The following is a 13,483-nucleotide window of genomic DNA, read 5'->3' as shown; positions in this document are numbered from 1 at the left end:
CTCAATGTTGCTACTGAGCTGCACATAGCATTGGTGGTATAGTGGTGAGCATAGCTGCCTTCCAAGCAGTTGACCCGGGTTCGATTCCCGGCCAATGCAGAGCCTGAGGAATTAATTTGTTTTAGGGGCTGGATGTCATTTCAAGTGTATTACATTTGAATCATTATCCTTGTACTTGGAAGTCAGAATTGCTCCTACATTCTGCAGGTTATCTAAAATAATTAATGTTGTGCGACGTTGAACCAACAAGTGCTGATCAAAATAGATTTGCAGTCCTATCGCCAAAACCATTCAGCCACCTTGTCCTGCGCCCAAGAGGTGATAGTCGGCGTTCCGACAAGATCTGCCTGTCTGAGATTGTTCAAGGATCTGCAAAAGGGCTCATCCGGGATTTGAACCCGGGACCTCTCGCACCCTAAGCGAGAATCATACCCCTAGACCAACGAGCCTTATACCAGAAGTAATTTTTTTGCTTTCTGCAGCAATGACAGTGAAGATATCGATTGACGTGTCCATGGTGCTTGGAACGATTGAACATCATGTGAGTGTTTTGTGCTTTACTTGTGAGCATAACAGTCTTCCAAAATCTTGACCATGTTTCAGTTCAAATCTTCTGTAGTTCATCTGCTGTGTCTTTCACATTCTGTCTTGTTCAGTCGCGACAGCAAAATGATGACGAGTTTTTACAAATTAATAAAGTGCAAAATTAGATCAATTCATTTTTTAAAAAACAAATGAAAAAATAAGACTTCCAAAAGAATGGAACTCATTTATTTTGAGTCAAATGACGCAAAGGTACGTGAATCAAAGTCAATTAATTTTGAAAATACCCATTCAAATAGATCCGTTTTCAACTAGAGAGATTAAGACTCGGCGTATCCGTCTCAATCCTCCACAACTGCTTATGTTAACCCTCCATATCTGCAGTGAAAGATGGTGGACCTAGATCGGTTTTTGTCAAACCATGAGACAATACCTATAATCGGTCTTCTCACAAAAACATCTCTAGCTTCCGAACCGTTTGACCTACAAATTCATATGACCACTCTCTGGAATGAGGAGACCCTCACGAACACGGTGGTATTCTCAATTTTTCTCTACATCCCCCACAAGTGTCAGGAGACTCGTCTGAAGTCACAACCGTCTATGTTGCCAAGTTCTGTTTGTAGAATCCAAAATCTTGGGCTACAAACTAATGTGACCCCACTTGTCGCAATGTTCTCCGTTTTGCCCTACGTTCCCAACAAGTGTCACGGGACTAATCTGAAGGTAACCTGTAGTGATTAAAATGATAGATTTTTCAACCAGGGACCTCTCGCAACCTAAGCCATAATCATACACCTAAACCGTGAAAGTGAATTATCACTTTCCACCAAAATGACGGTCAAATTATGAGTCGATGTCTCAATGTTGCTACTGCACATAGTATTGGTGGTATAGTGGTGAGCATAGCTGCCTTCCAAGCAGTTGACCCGGGTTCGATTCCCGGCCAATGCAGAGCCTGAGGAATTAATTTGTTTTAGGGGCTGGATGTCATTTCAAGTGTATTACATTTGAATCCTTGTACTTGGAAGTCAGAATTGCTCCGCAGAATTGTTCTCCGTTTTGCCCTACGTTCCCAACAAGTGTCACGGGACTAATCTGAAGGTAACCTGTAGTGATTAAAATGATAGATTTTTCAACCAGGGACCTCTCGCAACCTAAGCCATAATCATACACCTAAACCGTGAAAGTGAATTATCACTTTCCACCAAAATGACGGTCAAATTATGAGTCGATGTCTCAATGTTGCAATCTGAGCTGCACATAGCATTGGTGGTATAGTGGTGAGCATAGCTGCCTTCCAAGCAGTTGACCCGGGTTCGATTCCCGGCCAATGCAGAGCCTGAGGAATTCATTTGTTTTAGGGGCTGGATGTCATTTCAAGTGTATTACATTTGAATCATTATCCTTGTACTTGGAAGTCAGAATTGCTCCTACATTCTGCAGGTTATCTAAAATAATAAATGTTGTGCGACGTTGAACCAACAAGTGCATATCAAAATAGATTTGCAGTCCTATCGCCAAAACCATTCAGCCACCTTGTCCTGCGCCCAAGAGGTGATAGTCGGCATTCCGACAAGATCTGCCTGTCTGAGATTGTTCAAGGATCTGCAAAAGGGCTCATCCGGGATTTGAACCCGGGACCTCTCGCACCCTAAGCGAGAATCATACCCCTAGACCAACGAGCCTTATGCAAAAAGTTATTTTTTTGCTTTCTGCAGCAATGACAGTGAAGATATCGATTGACGTGTCCATGGTGCTTGGAACGATTGAACAACATGTGAGTGTTTTGTGCTTTACTTGTGAGCATAACAGTCTTCCAAAATCTTGACCATGCTTCAGTTCAATTCTTCTGTAGTTAATCTGCTGTATCTTTCACATTCTGTCTTGTTCAGTCGCGACAGCAAAATGATGACGAGTTTTTACAAATTAATAAAGTGCAAAATGAGATCAATTCATTTTTTTAAAAACAAATGAAAAAATAAGACTTCCAAAAGAATGGAACTCATTTATTTTGAGTCAAATGAGACCATGAGACAATACCTATAATCGGTCTTCTCACAAAAACATCTCTAGCTTCCGAACCGTTTGACCTACAAATTCATATGACCACTCTCTGGAATGAGGAGACCCTCACGAACATGGTGGTATTCTCAATTTTTCTCTACATCCCCCAAAAGTGTCAGGAGACTCGTCTGAAGTCACAACCGTCTATGTTGCCAAGTTCTGTTTGTAGAATCCAAAATCTTGGGCTACAAACTAATGTGACCCCACTTGTCGCAATGTTCTCCGTTTTGCCCTACGTTCCCAACAAGTGTCACGGGACTAATCTGAAGGTAACCTGTAGTGATTAAAATGATAGATTTTTCAACCAAGTTATTTTTTTGCTTTCTGCAGCAATGACAGTGAAGATATCGATTGACGTGTCCATGGTGCTTGGAACGATTGAACATCATGTGAGTGTTTTGTGCTTTACTTGTGAGCATAACAGTCTTCCAAAATCTTGACCATGCTTCAGTTCAAATCTTCTGTAGTTCATCTGCTGTGTCTTTCACATTCTGTCTTGTTCAGTCGCGACAGCAAAATGATGACGAGTTTTTACAAATTAATAAAGTGCAAAATGAGATCAATTCATTTTTTAAAAAACAAATGAAAAAATAAGACTTCCAAAAGAATGGAACTCATTTATTTTGAGTCAAATGACGCAAAGGTACGTGAATCAAAGTCAATTAATTTTGAAAATACCCATTCAAATAGATCCGTTTTCAACTAGAGAGATTAAGACTCGGCGTATCCGTCTCAATCCTCCACAACTGCTTATGTTACCCCTCCATATCTGCAGTGAAAGATGGTGGACCTAGATCGGTTTTTGTCAAACCATGAGACAATACCTATAATCGGTCTTCTCACAAAAACATCTCTAGCTTCCGAACCGTTTGACCTACAAATTCATATGACCACTCTCTGGAATGAGGAGACCCTCACGAACATGGTGGTATTCTCAATTTTTCTCTACATCCCCCACAAGTGTCAGGAGACTCGTCTGAAGTCACAACCGTCTATGTTGCCAAGTTCTGTTTGTAGAATCCAAAATCTTGGGCTACAAACTAATGTGACCCCACTTGTCGCAATGTTCTCCGTTTTGCCCTACGTTCCCAACAAGTGTCACGGGACTAATCTGAAGGTAACCTGTAGTGATTAAAATGATAGATTTTTCAACCAAGTTATTTTTTTGCTTTCTGCAGCAATGACAGTGAAGATATCGATTGACGTGTCCATGGTGCTTGGAACGATTGAACATCATGTGAGTGTTTTGTGCTTTACTTGTGAGCATAACAGTCTTCCAAAATCTTGACCATGCTTCAGTTCAAATCTTCTGTAGTTCATCTGCTGTGTCTTTCACATTCTGTCTTGTTCAGTCGCGACAGCAAAATGATGACGAGTTTTTACAAATTAATAAAGTGCAAAATGAGATCAATTCATTTTTTTAAAAACAAATGAAAAAATAAGACTTCCAAAAGAATGGAACTCATTTATTTTGAGTCAAATGAGACCATGAGACAATACCTATAATCGGTCTTCTCACAAAAACATCTCTAGCTTCCGAACCGTTTGACCTACAAATTCATATGACCACTCTCTGGAATGAGGAGACCCTCACGAACATGGTGGTATTCTCAATTTTTCTCTACATCCCCCACAAGTGTCAGGAGACTCGTCTGAAGTCACAACCGTCTATGTTGCCAAGTTCTGTTTGTAGAATCCAAAATCTTGGGCTACAAACTAATGTGACCCCACTTGTCGCAATGTTCTCCGTTTTGCCCTACGTTCCCAACAAGTGTCACGGGACTAATCTGAAGGTAACCTGTAGTGATTAAAATGATAGATTTTTCAACCAAGTTATTTTTTTGCTTTCTGCAGCAATGACAGTGAAGATATCGATTGACGTGTCCATGGTGCTTGGAACGATTGAACATCATGTGAGTGTTTTGTGCTTTACTTGTGAGCATAACAGTCTTCCAAAATCTTGACCATGCTTCAGTTCAAATCTTCTGTAGTTCATCTGCTGTGTCTTTCACATTCTGTCTTGTTCAGTCGCGACAGCAAAATGATGACGAGTTTTTACAAATTAATAAAGTGCAAAATTAGATCAATTCATTTTTTAAAAAACAAATGAAAAAATAAGACTTCCAAAAGAATGGAACTCATTTATTTTGAGTCAAATGACGCAAAGGTACGTGAATCAAAGTCAATTAATTTTGAAAATACCCATTCAAATAGATCCGTTTTCAACTAGAGAGATTAAGACTCGGCGTATCCGTCTCAATCCTCCACAACTGCTTATGTTAACCCTCCATATCTGCAGTGAAAGATGGTGGACCTAGATCGGTTTTTGTCAAACCATGAGACAATACCTATAATCGGTCTTCTCACAAAAACATCTCTAGCTTCCGAACCGTTTGACCTACAAATTCATATGACCACTCTCTGGAATGAGGAGACCCTCACGAACACGGTGGTATTCTCAATTTTTCTCTACATCCCCCACAAGTGTCAGGAGACTCGTCTGAAGTCACAACCGTCTATGTTGCCAAGTTCTGTTTGTAGAATCCAAAATCTTGGGCTACAAACTAATGTGACCCCACTTGTCGCAATGTTCTCCGTTTTGCCCTACGTTCCCAACAAGTGTCACGGGACTAATCTGAAGGTAACCTGTAGTGATTAAAATGATAGATTTTTCAACCAGGGACCTCTCGCAACCTAAGCCATAATCATACACCTAAACCGTGAAAGTGAATTATCACTTTCCACCAAAATGACGGTCAAATTATGAGTCGATGTCTCAATGTTGCTACTGCACATAGTATTGGTGGTATAGTGGTGAGCATAGCTGCCTTCCAAGCAGTTGACCCGGGTTCGATTCCCGGCCAATGCAGAGCCTGAGGAATTAATTTGTTTTAGGGGCTGGATGTCATTTCAAGTGTATTACATTTGAATCCTTGTACTTGGAAGTCAGAATTGCTCCGCAGAATTGTTCTCCGTTTTGCCCTACGTTCCCAACAAGTGTCACGGGACTAATCTGAAGGTAACCTGTAGTGATTAAAATGATAGATTTTTCAACCAGGGACCTCTCGCAACCTAAGCCATAATCATACACCTAAACCGTGAAAGTGAATTATCACTTTCCACCAAAATGACGGTCAAATTATGAGTCGATGTCTCAATGTTGCAATCTGAGCTGCACATAGCATTGGTGGTATAGTGGTGAGCATAGCTGCCTTCCAAGCAGTTGACCCGGGTTCGATTCCCGGCCAATGCAGAGCCTGAGGAATTCATTTGTTTTAGGGGCTGGATGTCATTTCAAGTGTATTACATTTGAATCATTATCCTTGTACTTGGAAGTCAGAATTGCTCCTACATTCTGCAGGTTATCTAAAATAATAAATGTTGTGCGACGTTGAACCAACAAGTGCATATCAAAATAGATTTGCAGTCCTATCGCCAAAACCATTCAGCCACCTTGTCCTGCGCCCAAGAGGTGATAGTCGGCATTCCGACAAGATCTGCCTGTCTGAGATTGTTCAAGGATCTGCAAAAGGGCTCATCCGGGATTTGAACCCGGGACCTCTCGCACCCTAAGCGAGAATCATACCCCTAGACCAACGAGCCTTATGCAAAAAGTTATTTTTTTGCTTTCTGCAGCAATGACAGTGAAGATATCGATTGACGTGTCCATGGTGCTTGGAACGATTGAACAACATGTGAGTGTTTTGTGCTTTACTTGTGAGCATAACAGTCTTCCAAAATCTTGACCATGCTTCAGTTCAATTCTTCTGTAGTTAATCTGCTGTATCTTTCACATTCTGTCTTGTTCAGTCGCGACAGCAAAATGATGACGAGTTTTTACAAATTAATAAAGTGCAAAATGAGATCAATTCATTTTTTTAAAAACAAATGAAAAAATAAGACTTCCAAAAGAATGGAACTCATTTATTTTGAGTCAAATGAGACCATGAGACAATACCTATAATCGGTCTTCTCACAAAAACATCTCTAGCTTCCGAACCGTTTGACCTACAAATTCATATGACCACTCTCTGGAATGAGGAGACCCTCACGAACATGGTGGTATTCTCAATTTTTCTCTACATCCCCCACAAGTGTCAGGAGACTCGTCTGAAGTCACAACCGTCTATGTTGCCAAGTTCTGTTTGTAGAATCCAAAATCTTGGGCTACAAACTAATGTGACCCCACTTGTCGCAATGTTCTCCGTTTTGCCCTACGTTCCCAACAAGTGTCACGGGACTAATCTGAAGGTAACCTGTAGTGATTAAAATGATAGATTTTTCAACCAGGGACCTCTCGCAACCTAAGCCATAATCATACACCTAAACCGTGAAAGTGAATTATCACTTTCCACCAAAATGACGGTCAAATTATGAGTCGATGTCTCAATGTTGCAATCTGAGCTGCACATAGCATTGGTGGTATAGTGGTGAGCATAGCTGCCTTCCAAGCAGTTGACCCGGGTTTGATTCCCGGCCAATGCAGAGCCTGAGGAATTCATTTGTTTTAGGGGCTGGATGTCATTTCAAGTGTATTACATTTGAATCATTATCCTTGTACTTGGAAGTCAGAATTGCTCCTACATTCTGCAGGTTATCTAAAATAATAAATGTTGTGCGACGTTGAACCAACAAGTGCATATCAAAATAGATTTGCAGTCCTATCGCCAAAACCATTCAGCCACCTTGTCCTGCGCCCAAGAGGTGATAGTCGGCATTCCGACAAGATCTGCCTGTCTGAGATTGTTCAAGGATCTGCAAAAGGGCTCATCCGGGATTTGAACCCGGGACCTCTCGCACCCTAAGCGAGAATCATACCCCTAGACCAACGAGCCTTATGCAAAAAGTTATTTTTTTGCTTTCTGCAGCAATGACAGTGAAGATATCGATTGACGTGTCCATGGTGCTTGGAACGATTGAACATCATGTGAGTGTTTTGTGCTTTACTTGTGAGCATAACAGTCTTCCAAAATCTTGACCATGCTTCAGTTCAAATCTTCTGTAGTTCATCTGCTGTGTCTTTCACATTCTGTCTTGTTCAGTCGCGACAGCAAAATGATGACGAGTTTTTACAAATTAATAAAGTGCAAAATGAGATCAATTCATTTTTTTAAAAACAAATGAAAAAATAAGACTTCCAAAAGAATGGAACTCATTTATTTTGAGTCAAATGAGACCATGAGACAATACCTATAATCGGTCTTCTCACAAAAACATCTCTAGCTTCCGAACCGTTTGACCTACAAATTCATATGACCACTCTCTGGAATGAGGAGACCCTCACGAACATGGTGGTATTCTCAATTTTTCTCTACATCCCCCACAAGTGTCAGGAGACTCGTCTGAAGTCACAACCGTCTATGTTGCCAAGTTCTGTTTGTAGAATCCAAAATCTTGGGCTACAAACTAATGTGACCCCACTTGTCGCAATGTTCTCCGTTTTGCCCTACGTTCCCAACAAGTGTCACGGGACTAATCTGAAGGTAACCTGTAGTGATTAAAATGATAGATTTTTCAACCAGGGACCTCTCGCAACCTAAGCCATAATCATACACCTAAACCGTGAAAGTGAATTATCACTTTCCACCAAAATGACGGTCAAATTATGAGTCGATGTCTCAATGTTGCTACTGAGCTGCACATAGCATTGGTGGTATAGTGGTGAGCATAGCTGCCTTCCAAGCAGTTGACCCGGGTTCGATTCCCGGCCAATGCAGAGCCTGAGGAATTAATTTGTTTTAGGGGCTGGATGTCATTTCAAGTGTATTACATTTGAATCCTTGTACTTGGAAGTCAGAATTGCTCCGCAGAATTGTTCTCCGTTTTGCCCTACGTTCCCAACAAGTGTCACGGGACTAATCTGAAGGTAACCTGTAGTGATTAAAATGATAGATTTTTCAACCAGGGACCTCTCGCAACCTAAGCCATAATCATACACCTAAACCGTGAAAGTGAATTATCACTTTCCACCAAAATGACGGTCAAATTATGAGTCGATGTCTCAATGTTGCAATCTGAGCTGCACATAGCATTGGTGGTATAGTGGTGAGCATAGCTGCCTTCCAAGCAGTTGACCCGGGTTCGATTCCCGGCCAATGCAGAGCCTGAGGAATTCATTTGTTTTAGGGGCTGGATGTCATTTCAAGTGTATTACATTTGAATCATTATCCTTGTACTTGGAAGTCAGAATTGCTCCTACATTCTGCAGGTTATCTAAAATAATAAATGTTGTGCGACGTTGAACCAACAAGTGCATATCAAAATAGATTTGCAGTCCTATCGCCAAAACCATTCAGCCACCTTGTCCTGCGCCCAAGAGGTGATAGTCGGCATTCCGACAAGATCTGCCTGTCTGAGATTGTTCAAGGATCTGCAAAAGGGCTCATCCGGGATTTGAACCCGGGACCTCTCGCACCCTAAGCGAGAATCATACCCCTAGACCAACGAGCCTTATGCAAAAAGTTATTTTTTTGCTTTCTGCAGCAATGACAGTGAAGATATCGATTGACGTGTCCATGGTGCTTGGAACGATTGAACAACATGTGAGTGTTTTGTGCTTTACTTGTGAGCATAACAGTCTTCCAAAATCTTGACCATGCTTCAGTTCAATTCTTCTGTAGTTAATCTGCTGTATCTTTCACATTCTGTCTTGTTCAGTCGCGACAGCAAAATGATGACGAGTTTTTACAAATTAATAAAGTGCAAAATGAGATCAATTCATTTTTTTAAAAACAAATGAAAAAATAAGACTTCCAAAAGAATGGAACTCATTTATTTTGAGTCAAATGAGACCATGAGACAATACCTATAATCGGTCTTCTCACAAAAACATCTCTAGCTTCCGAACCGTTTGACCTACAAATTCATATGACCACTCTCTGGAATGAGGAGACCCTCACGAACATGGTGGTATTCTCAATTTTTCTCTACATCCCCCAAAAGTGTCAGGAGACTCGTCTGAAGTCACAACCGTCTATGTTGCCAAGTTCTGTTTGTAGAATCCAAAATCTTGGGCTACAAACTAATGTGACCCCACTTGTCGCAATGTTCTCCGTTTTGCCCTACGTTCCCAACAAGTGTCACGGGACTAATCTGAAGGTAACCTGTAGTGATTAAAATGATAGATTTTTCAACCAAGTTATTTTTTTGCTTTCTGCAGCAATGACAGTGAAGATATCGATTGACGTGTCCATGGTGCTTGGAACGATTGAACATCATGTGAGTGTTTTGTGCTTTACTTGTGAGCATAACAGTCTTCCAAAATCTTGACCATGCTTCAGTTCAAATCTTCTGTAGTTCATCTGCTGTGTCTTTCACATTCTGTCTTGTTCAGTCGCGACAGCAAAATGATGACGAGTTTTTACAAATTAATAAAGTGCAAAATGAGATCAATTCATTTTTTAAAAAACAAATGAAAAAATAAGACTTCCAAAAGAATGGAACTCATTTATTTTGAGTCAAATGACGCAAAGGTACGTGAATCAAAGTCAATTAATTTTGAAAATACCCATTCAAATAGATCCGTTTTCAACTAGAGAGATTAAGACTCGGCGTATCCGTCTCAATCCTCCACAACTGCTTATGTTACCCCTCCATATCTGCAGTGAAAGATGGTGGACCTAGATCGGTTTTTGTCAAACCATGAGACAATACCTATAATCGGTCTTCTCACAAAAACATCTCTAGCTTCCGAACCGTTTGACCTACAAATTCATATGACCACTCTCTGGAATGAGGAGACCCTCACGAACATGGTGGTATTCTCAATTTTTCTCTACATCCCCCACAAGTGTCAGGAGACTCGTCTGAAGTCACAACCGTCTATGTTGCCAAGTTCTGTTTGTAGAATCCAAAATCTTGGGCTACAAACTAATGTGACCCCACTTGTCGCAATGTTCTCCGTTTTGCCCTACGTTCCCAACAAGTGTCACGGGACTAATCTGAAGGTAACCTGTAGTGATTAAAATGATAGATTTTTCAACCAAGTTATTTTTTTGCTTTCTGCAGCAATGACAGTGAAGATATCGATTGACGTGTCCATGGTGCTTGGAACGATTGAACATCATGTGAGTGTTTTGTGCTTTACTTGTGAGCATAACAGTCTTCCAAAATCTTGACCATGCTTCAGTTCAAATCTTCTGTAGTTCATCTGCTGTGTCTTTCACATTCTGTCTTGTTCAGTCGCGACAGCAAAATGATGACGAGTTTTTACAAATTAATAAAGTGCAAAATGAGATCAATTCATTTTTTTAAAAACAAATGAAAAAATAAGACTTCCAAAAGAATGGAACTCATTTATTTTGAGTCAAATGAGACCATGAGACAATACCTATAATCGGTCTTCTCACAAAAACATCTCTAGCTTCCGAACCGTTTGACCTACAAATTCATATGACCACTCTCTGGAATGAGGAGACCCTCACGAACATGGTGGTATTCTCAATTTTTCTCTACATCCCCCACAAGTGTCAGGAGACTCGTCTGAAGTCACAACCGTCTATGTTGCCAAGTTCTGTTTGTAGAATCCAAAATCTTGGGCTACAAACTAATGTGACCCCACTTGTCGCAATGTTCTCCGTTTTGCCCTACGTTCCCAACAAGTGTCACGGGACTAATCTGAAGGTAACCTGTAGTGATTAAAATGATAGATTTTTCAACCAAGTTATTTTTTTGCTTTCTGCAGCAATGACAGTGAAGATATCGATTGACGTGTCCATGGTGCTTGGAACGATTGAACATCATGTGAGTGTTTTGTGCTTTACTTGTGAGCATAACAGTCTTCCAAAATCTTGACCATGCTTCAGTTCAAATCTTCTGTAGTTCATCTGCTGTGTCTTTCACATTCTGTCTTGTTCAGTCGCGACAGCAAAATGATGACGAGTTTTTACAAATTAATAAAGTGCAAAATTAGATCAATTCATTTTTTAAAAAACAAATGAAAAAATAAGACTTCCAAAAGAATGGAACTCATTTATTTTGAGTCAAATGACGCAAAGGTACGTGAATCAAAGTCAATTAATTTTGAAAATACCCATTCAAATAGATCCGTTTTCAACTAGAGAGATTAAGACTCGGCGTATCCGTCTCAATCCTCCACAACTGCTTATGTTAACCCTCCATATCTGCAGTGAAAGATGGTGGACCTAGATCGGTTTTTGTCAAACCATGAGACAATACCTATAATCGGTCTTCTCACAAAAACATCTCTAGCTTCCGAACCGTTTGACCTACAAATTCATATGACCACTCTCTGGAATGAGGAGACCCTCACGAACACGGTGGTATTCTCAATTTTTCTCTACATCCCCCACAAGTGTCAGGAGACTCGTCTGAAGTCACAACCGTCTATGTTGCCAAGTTCTGTTTGTAGAATCCAAAATCTTGGGCTACAAACTAATGTGACCCCACTTGTCGCAATGTTCTCCGTTTTGCCCTACGTTCCCAACAAGTGTCACGGGACTAATCTGAAGGTAACCTGTAGTGATTAAAATGATAGATTTTTCAACCAGGGACCTCTCGCAACCTAAGCCATAATCATACACCTAAACCGTGAAAGTGAATTATCACTTTCCACCAAAATGACGGTCAAATTATGAGTCGATGTCTCAATGTTGCTACTGCACATAGTATTGGTGGTATAGTGGTGAGCATAGCTGCCTTCCAAGCAGTTGACCCGGGTTCGATTCCCGGCCAATGCAGAGCCTGAGGAATTAATTTGTTTTAGGGGCTGGATGTCATTTCAAGTGTATTACATTTGAATCCTTGTACTTGGAAGTCAGAATTGCTCCGCAGAATTGTTCTCCGTTTTGCCCTACGTTCCCAACAAGTGTCACGGGACTAATCTGAAGGTAACCTGTAGTGATTAAAATGATAGATTTTTCAACCAGGGACCTCTCGCAACCTAAGCCATAATCATACACCTAAACCGTGAAAGTGAATTATCACTTTCCACCAAAATGACGGTCAAATTATGAGTCGATGTCTCAATGTTGCAATCTGAGCTGCACATAGCATTGGTGGTATAGTGGTGAGCATAGCTGCCTTCCAAGCAGTTGACCCGGGTTCGATTCCCGGCCAATGCAGAGCCTGAGGAATTCATTTGTTTTAGGGGCTGGATGTCATTTCAAGTGTATTACATTTGAATCATTATCCTTGTACTTGGAAGTCAGAATTGCTCCTACATTCTGCAGGTTATCTAAAATAATAAATGTTGTGCGACGTTGAACCAACAAGTGCATATCAAAATAGATTTGCAGTCCTATCGCCAAAACCATTCAGCCACCTTGTCCTGCGCCCAAGAGGTGATAGTCGGCATTCCGACAAGATCTGCCTGTCTGAGATTGTTCAAGGATCTGCAAAAGGGCTCATCCGGGATTTGAACCCGGGACCTCTCGCACCCTAAGCGAGAATCATACCCCTAGACCAACGAGCCTTATGCAAAAAGTTATTTTTTTGCTTTCTGCAGCAATGACAGTGAAGATATCGATTGACGTGTCCATGGTGCTTGGAACGATTGAACAACATGTGAGTGTTTTGTGCTTTACTTGTGAGCATAACAGTCTTCCAAAATCTTGACCATGCTTCAGTTCAATTCTTCTGTAGTTAATCTGCTGTATCTTTCACATTCTGTCTTGTTCAGTCGCGACAGCAAAATGATGACGAGTTTTTACAAATTAATAAAGTGCAAAATGAGATCAATTCATTTTTTTAAAAACAAATGAAAAAATAAGACTTCCAAAAGAATGGAACTCATTTATTTTGAGTCAAATGAGACCATGAGACAATACCTATAATCGGTCTTCTCACAAAAACATCTCTAGCTTCCGAACCGTTTGACCTACAAATTCATATGACCACTCTCTGGAATGAGGAG

General features: G+C 40.7%; 12 non-coding genes across 12 annotated transcripts; 6 read left to right on the top strand and 6 right to left on the bottom strand.

Annotated features, from left to right (window-relative positions):
- Positions 1-27: 27 nt before the first annotated feature.
- Positions 28-99, top strand: trnag-ucc (transfer RNA glycine (anticodon UCC)). Its single transcript has one exon. It is a non-coding gene; the product is annotated as a tRNA-Gly (tRNA).
- A 278-nt stretch (positions 100-377) lies between these two features.
- On the bottom strand, positions 378-449 carry trnap-agg (transfer RNA proline (anticodon AGG)). Its single transcript has one exon. It is a non-coding gene; the product is annotated as a tRNA-Pro (tRNA).
- A 1,360-nt stretch (positions 450-1,809) lies between these two features.
- trnag-ucc (transfer RNA glycine (anticodon UCC)) lies at positions 1,810-1,881 on the top strand. Its single transcript has one exon. It is a non-coding gene; the product is annotated as a tRNA-Gly (tRNA).
- Positions 1,882-2,159: 278 nt separating this feature from the next.
- trnap-agg (transfer RNA proline (anticodon AGG)) lies at positions 2,160-2,231 on the bottom strand. Its single transcript has one exon. It is a non-coding gene; the product is annotated as a tRNA-Pro (tRNA).
- Positions 2,232-5,791: 3,560 nt separating this feature from the next.
- trnag-ucc (transfer RNA glycine (anticodon UCC)) lies at positions 5,792-5,863 on the top strand. Its single transcript has one exon. It is a non-coding gene; the product is annotated as a tRNA-Gly (tRNA).
- A 278-nt stretch (positions 5,864-6,141) lies between these two features.
- Positions 6,142-6,213, bottom strand: trnap-agg (transfer RNA proline (anticodon AGG)). Its single transcript has one exon. It is a non-coding gene; the product is annotated as a tRNA-Pro (tRNA).
- A 1,160-nt stretch (positions 6,214-7,373) lies between these two features.
- trnap-agg (transfer RNA proline (anticodon AGG)) lies at positions 7,374-7,445 on the bottom strand. Its single transcript has one exon. It is a non-coding gene; the product is annotated as a tRNA-Pro (tRNA).
- Positions 7,446-8,254: 809 nt separating this feature from the next.
- On the top strand, positions 8,255-8,326 carry trnag-ucc (transfer RNA glycine (anticodon UCC)). The gene has a single exon. It is a non-coding gene; the product is annotated as a tRNA-Gly (tRNA).
- Positions 8,327-8,638: 312 nt separating this feature from the next.
- On the top strand, positions 8,639-8,710 carry trnag-ucc (transfer RNA glycine (anticodon UCC)). The gene has a single exon. It is a non-coding gene; the product is annotated as a tRNA-Gly (tRNA).
- A 278-nt stretch (positions 8,711-8,988) lies between these two features.
- trnap-agg (transfer RNA proline (anticodon AGG)) lies at positions 8,989-9,060 on the bottom strand. Its single transcript has one exon. It is a non-coding gene; the product is annotated as a tRNA-Pro (tRNA).
- Positions 9,061-12,620: 3,560 nt separating this feature from the next.
- On the top strand, positions 12,621-12,692 carry trnag-ucc (transfer RNA glycine (anticodon UCC)). The gene has a single exon. It is a non-coding gene; the product is annotated as a tRNA-Gly (tRNA).
- Positions 12,693-12,970: 278 nt separating this feature from the next.
- On the bottom strand, positions 12,971-13,042 carry trnap-agg (transfer RNA proline (anticodon AGG)). The gene has a single exon. It is a non-coding gene; the product is annotated as a tRNA-Pro (tRNA).
- Between the last annotated feature and the right edge of the window lie 441 nt (positions 13,043-13,483).

Source organism: Oncorhynchus mykiss, chromosome 9, assembly GCF_057628025.1.
Source record: "Oncorhynchus mykiss isolate SJ-2025 chromosome 9, ASM5762802v1, whole genome shotgun sequence".
Lineage (NCBI taxonomy): Eukaryota > Metazoa > Chordata > Actinopteri > Salmoniformes > Salmonidae > Oncorhynchus > Oncorhynchus mykiss.
The sequence above is the reverse complement of the archived record's forward strand: the minus strand, read 5'-3'. Positions and strand labels throughout refer to the sequence as shown.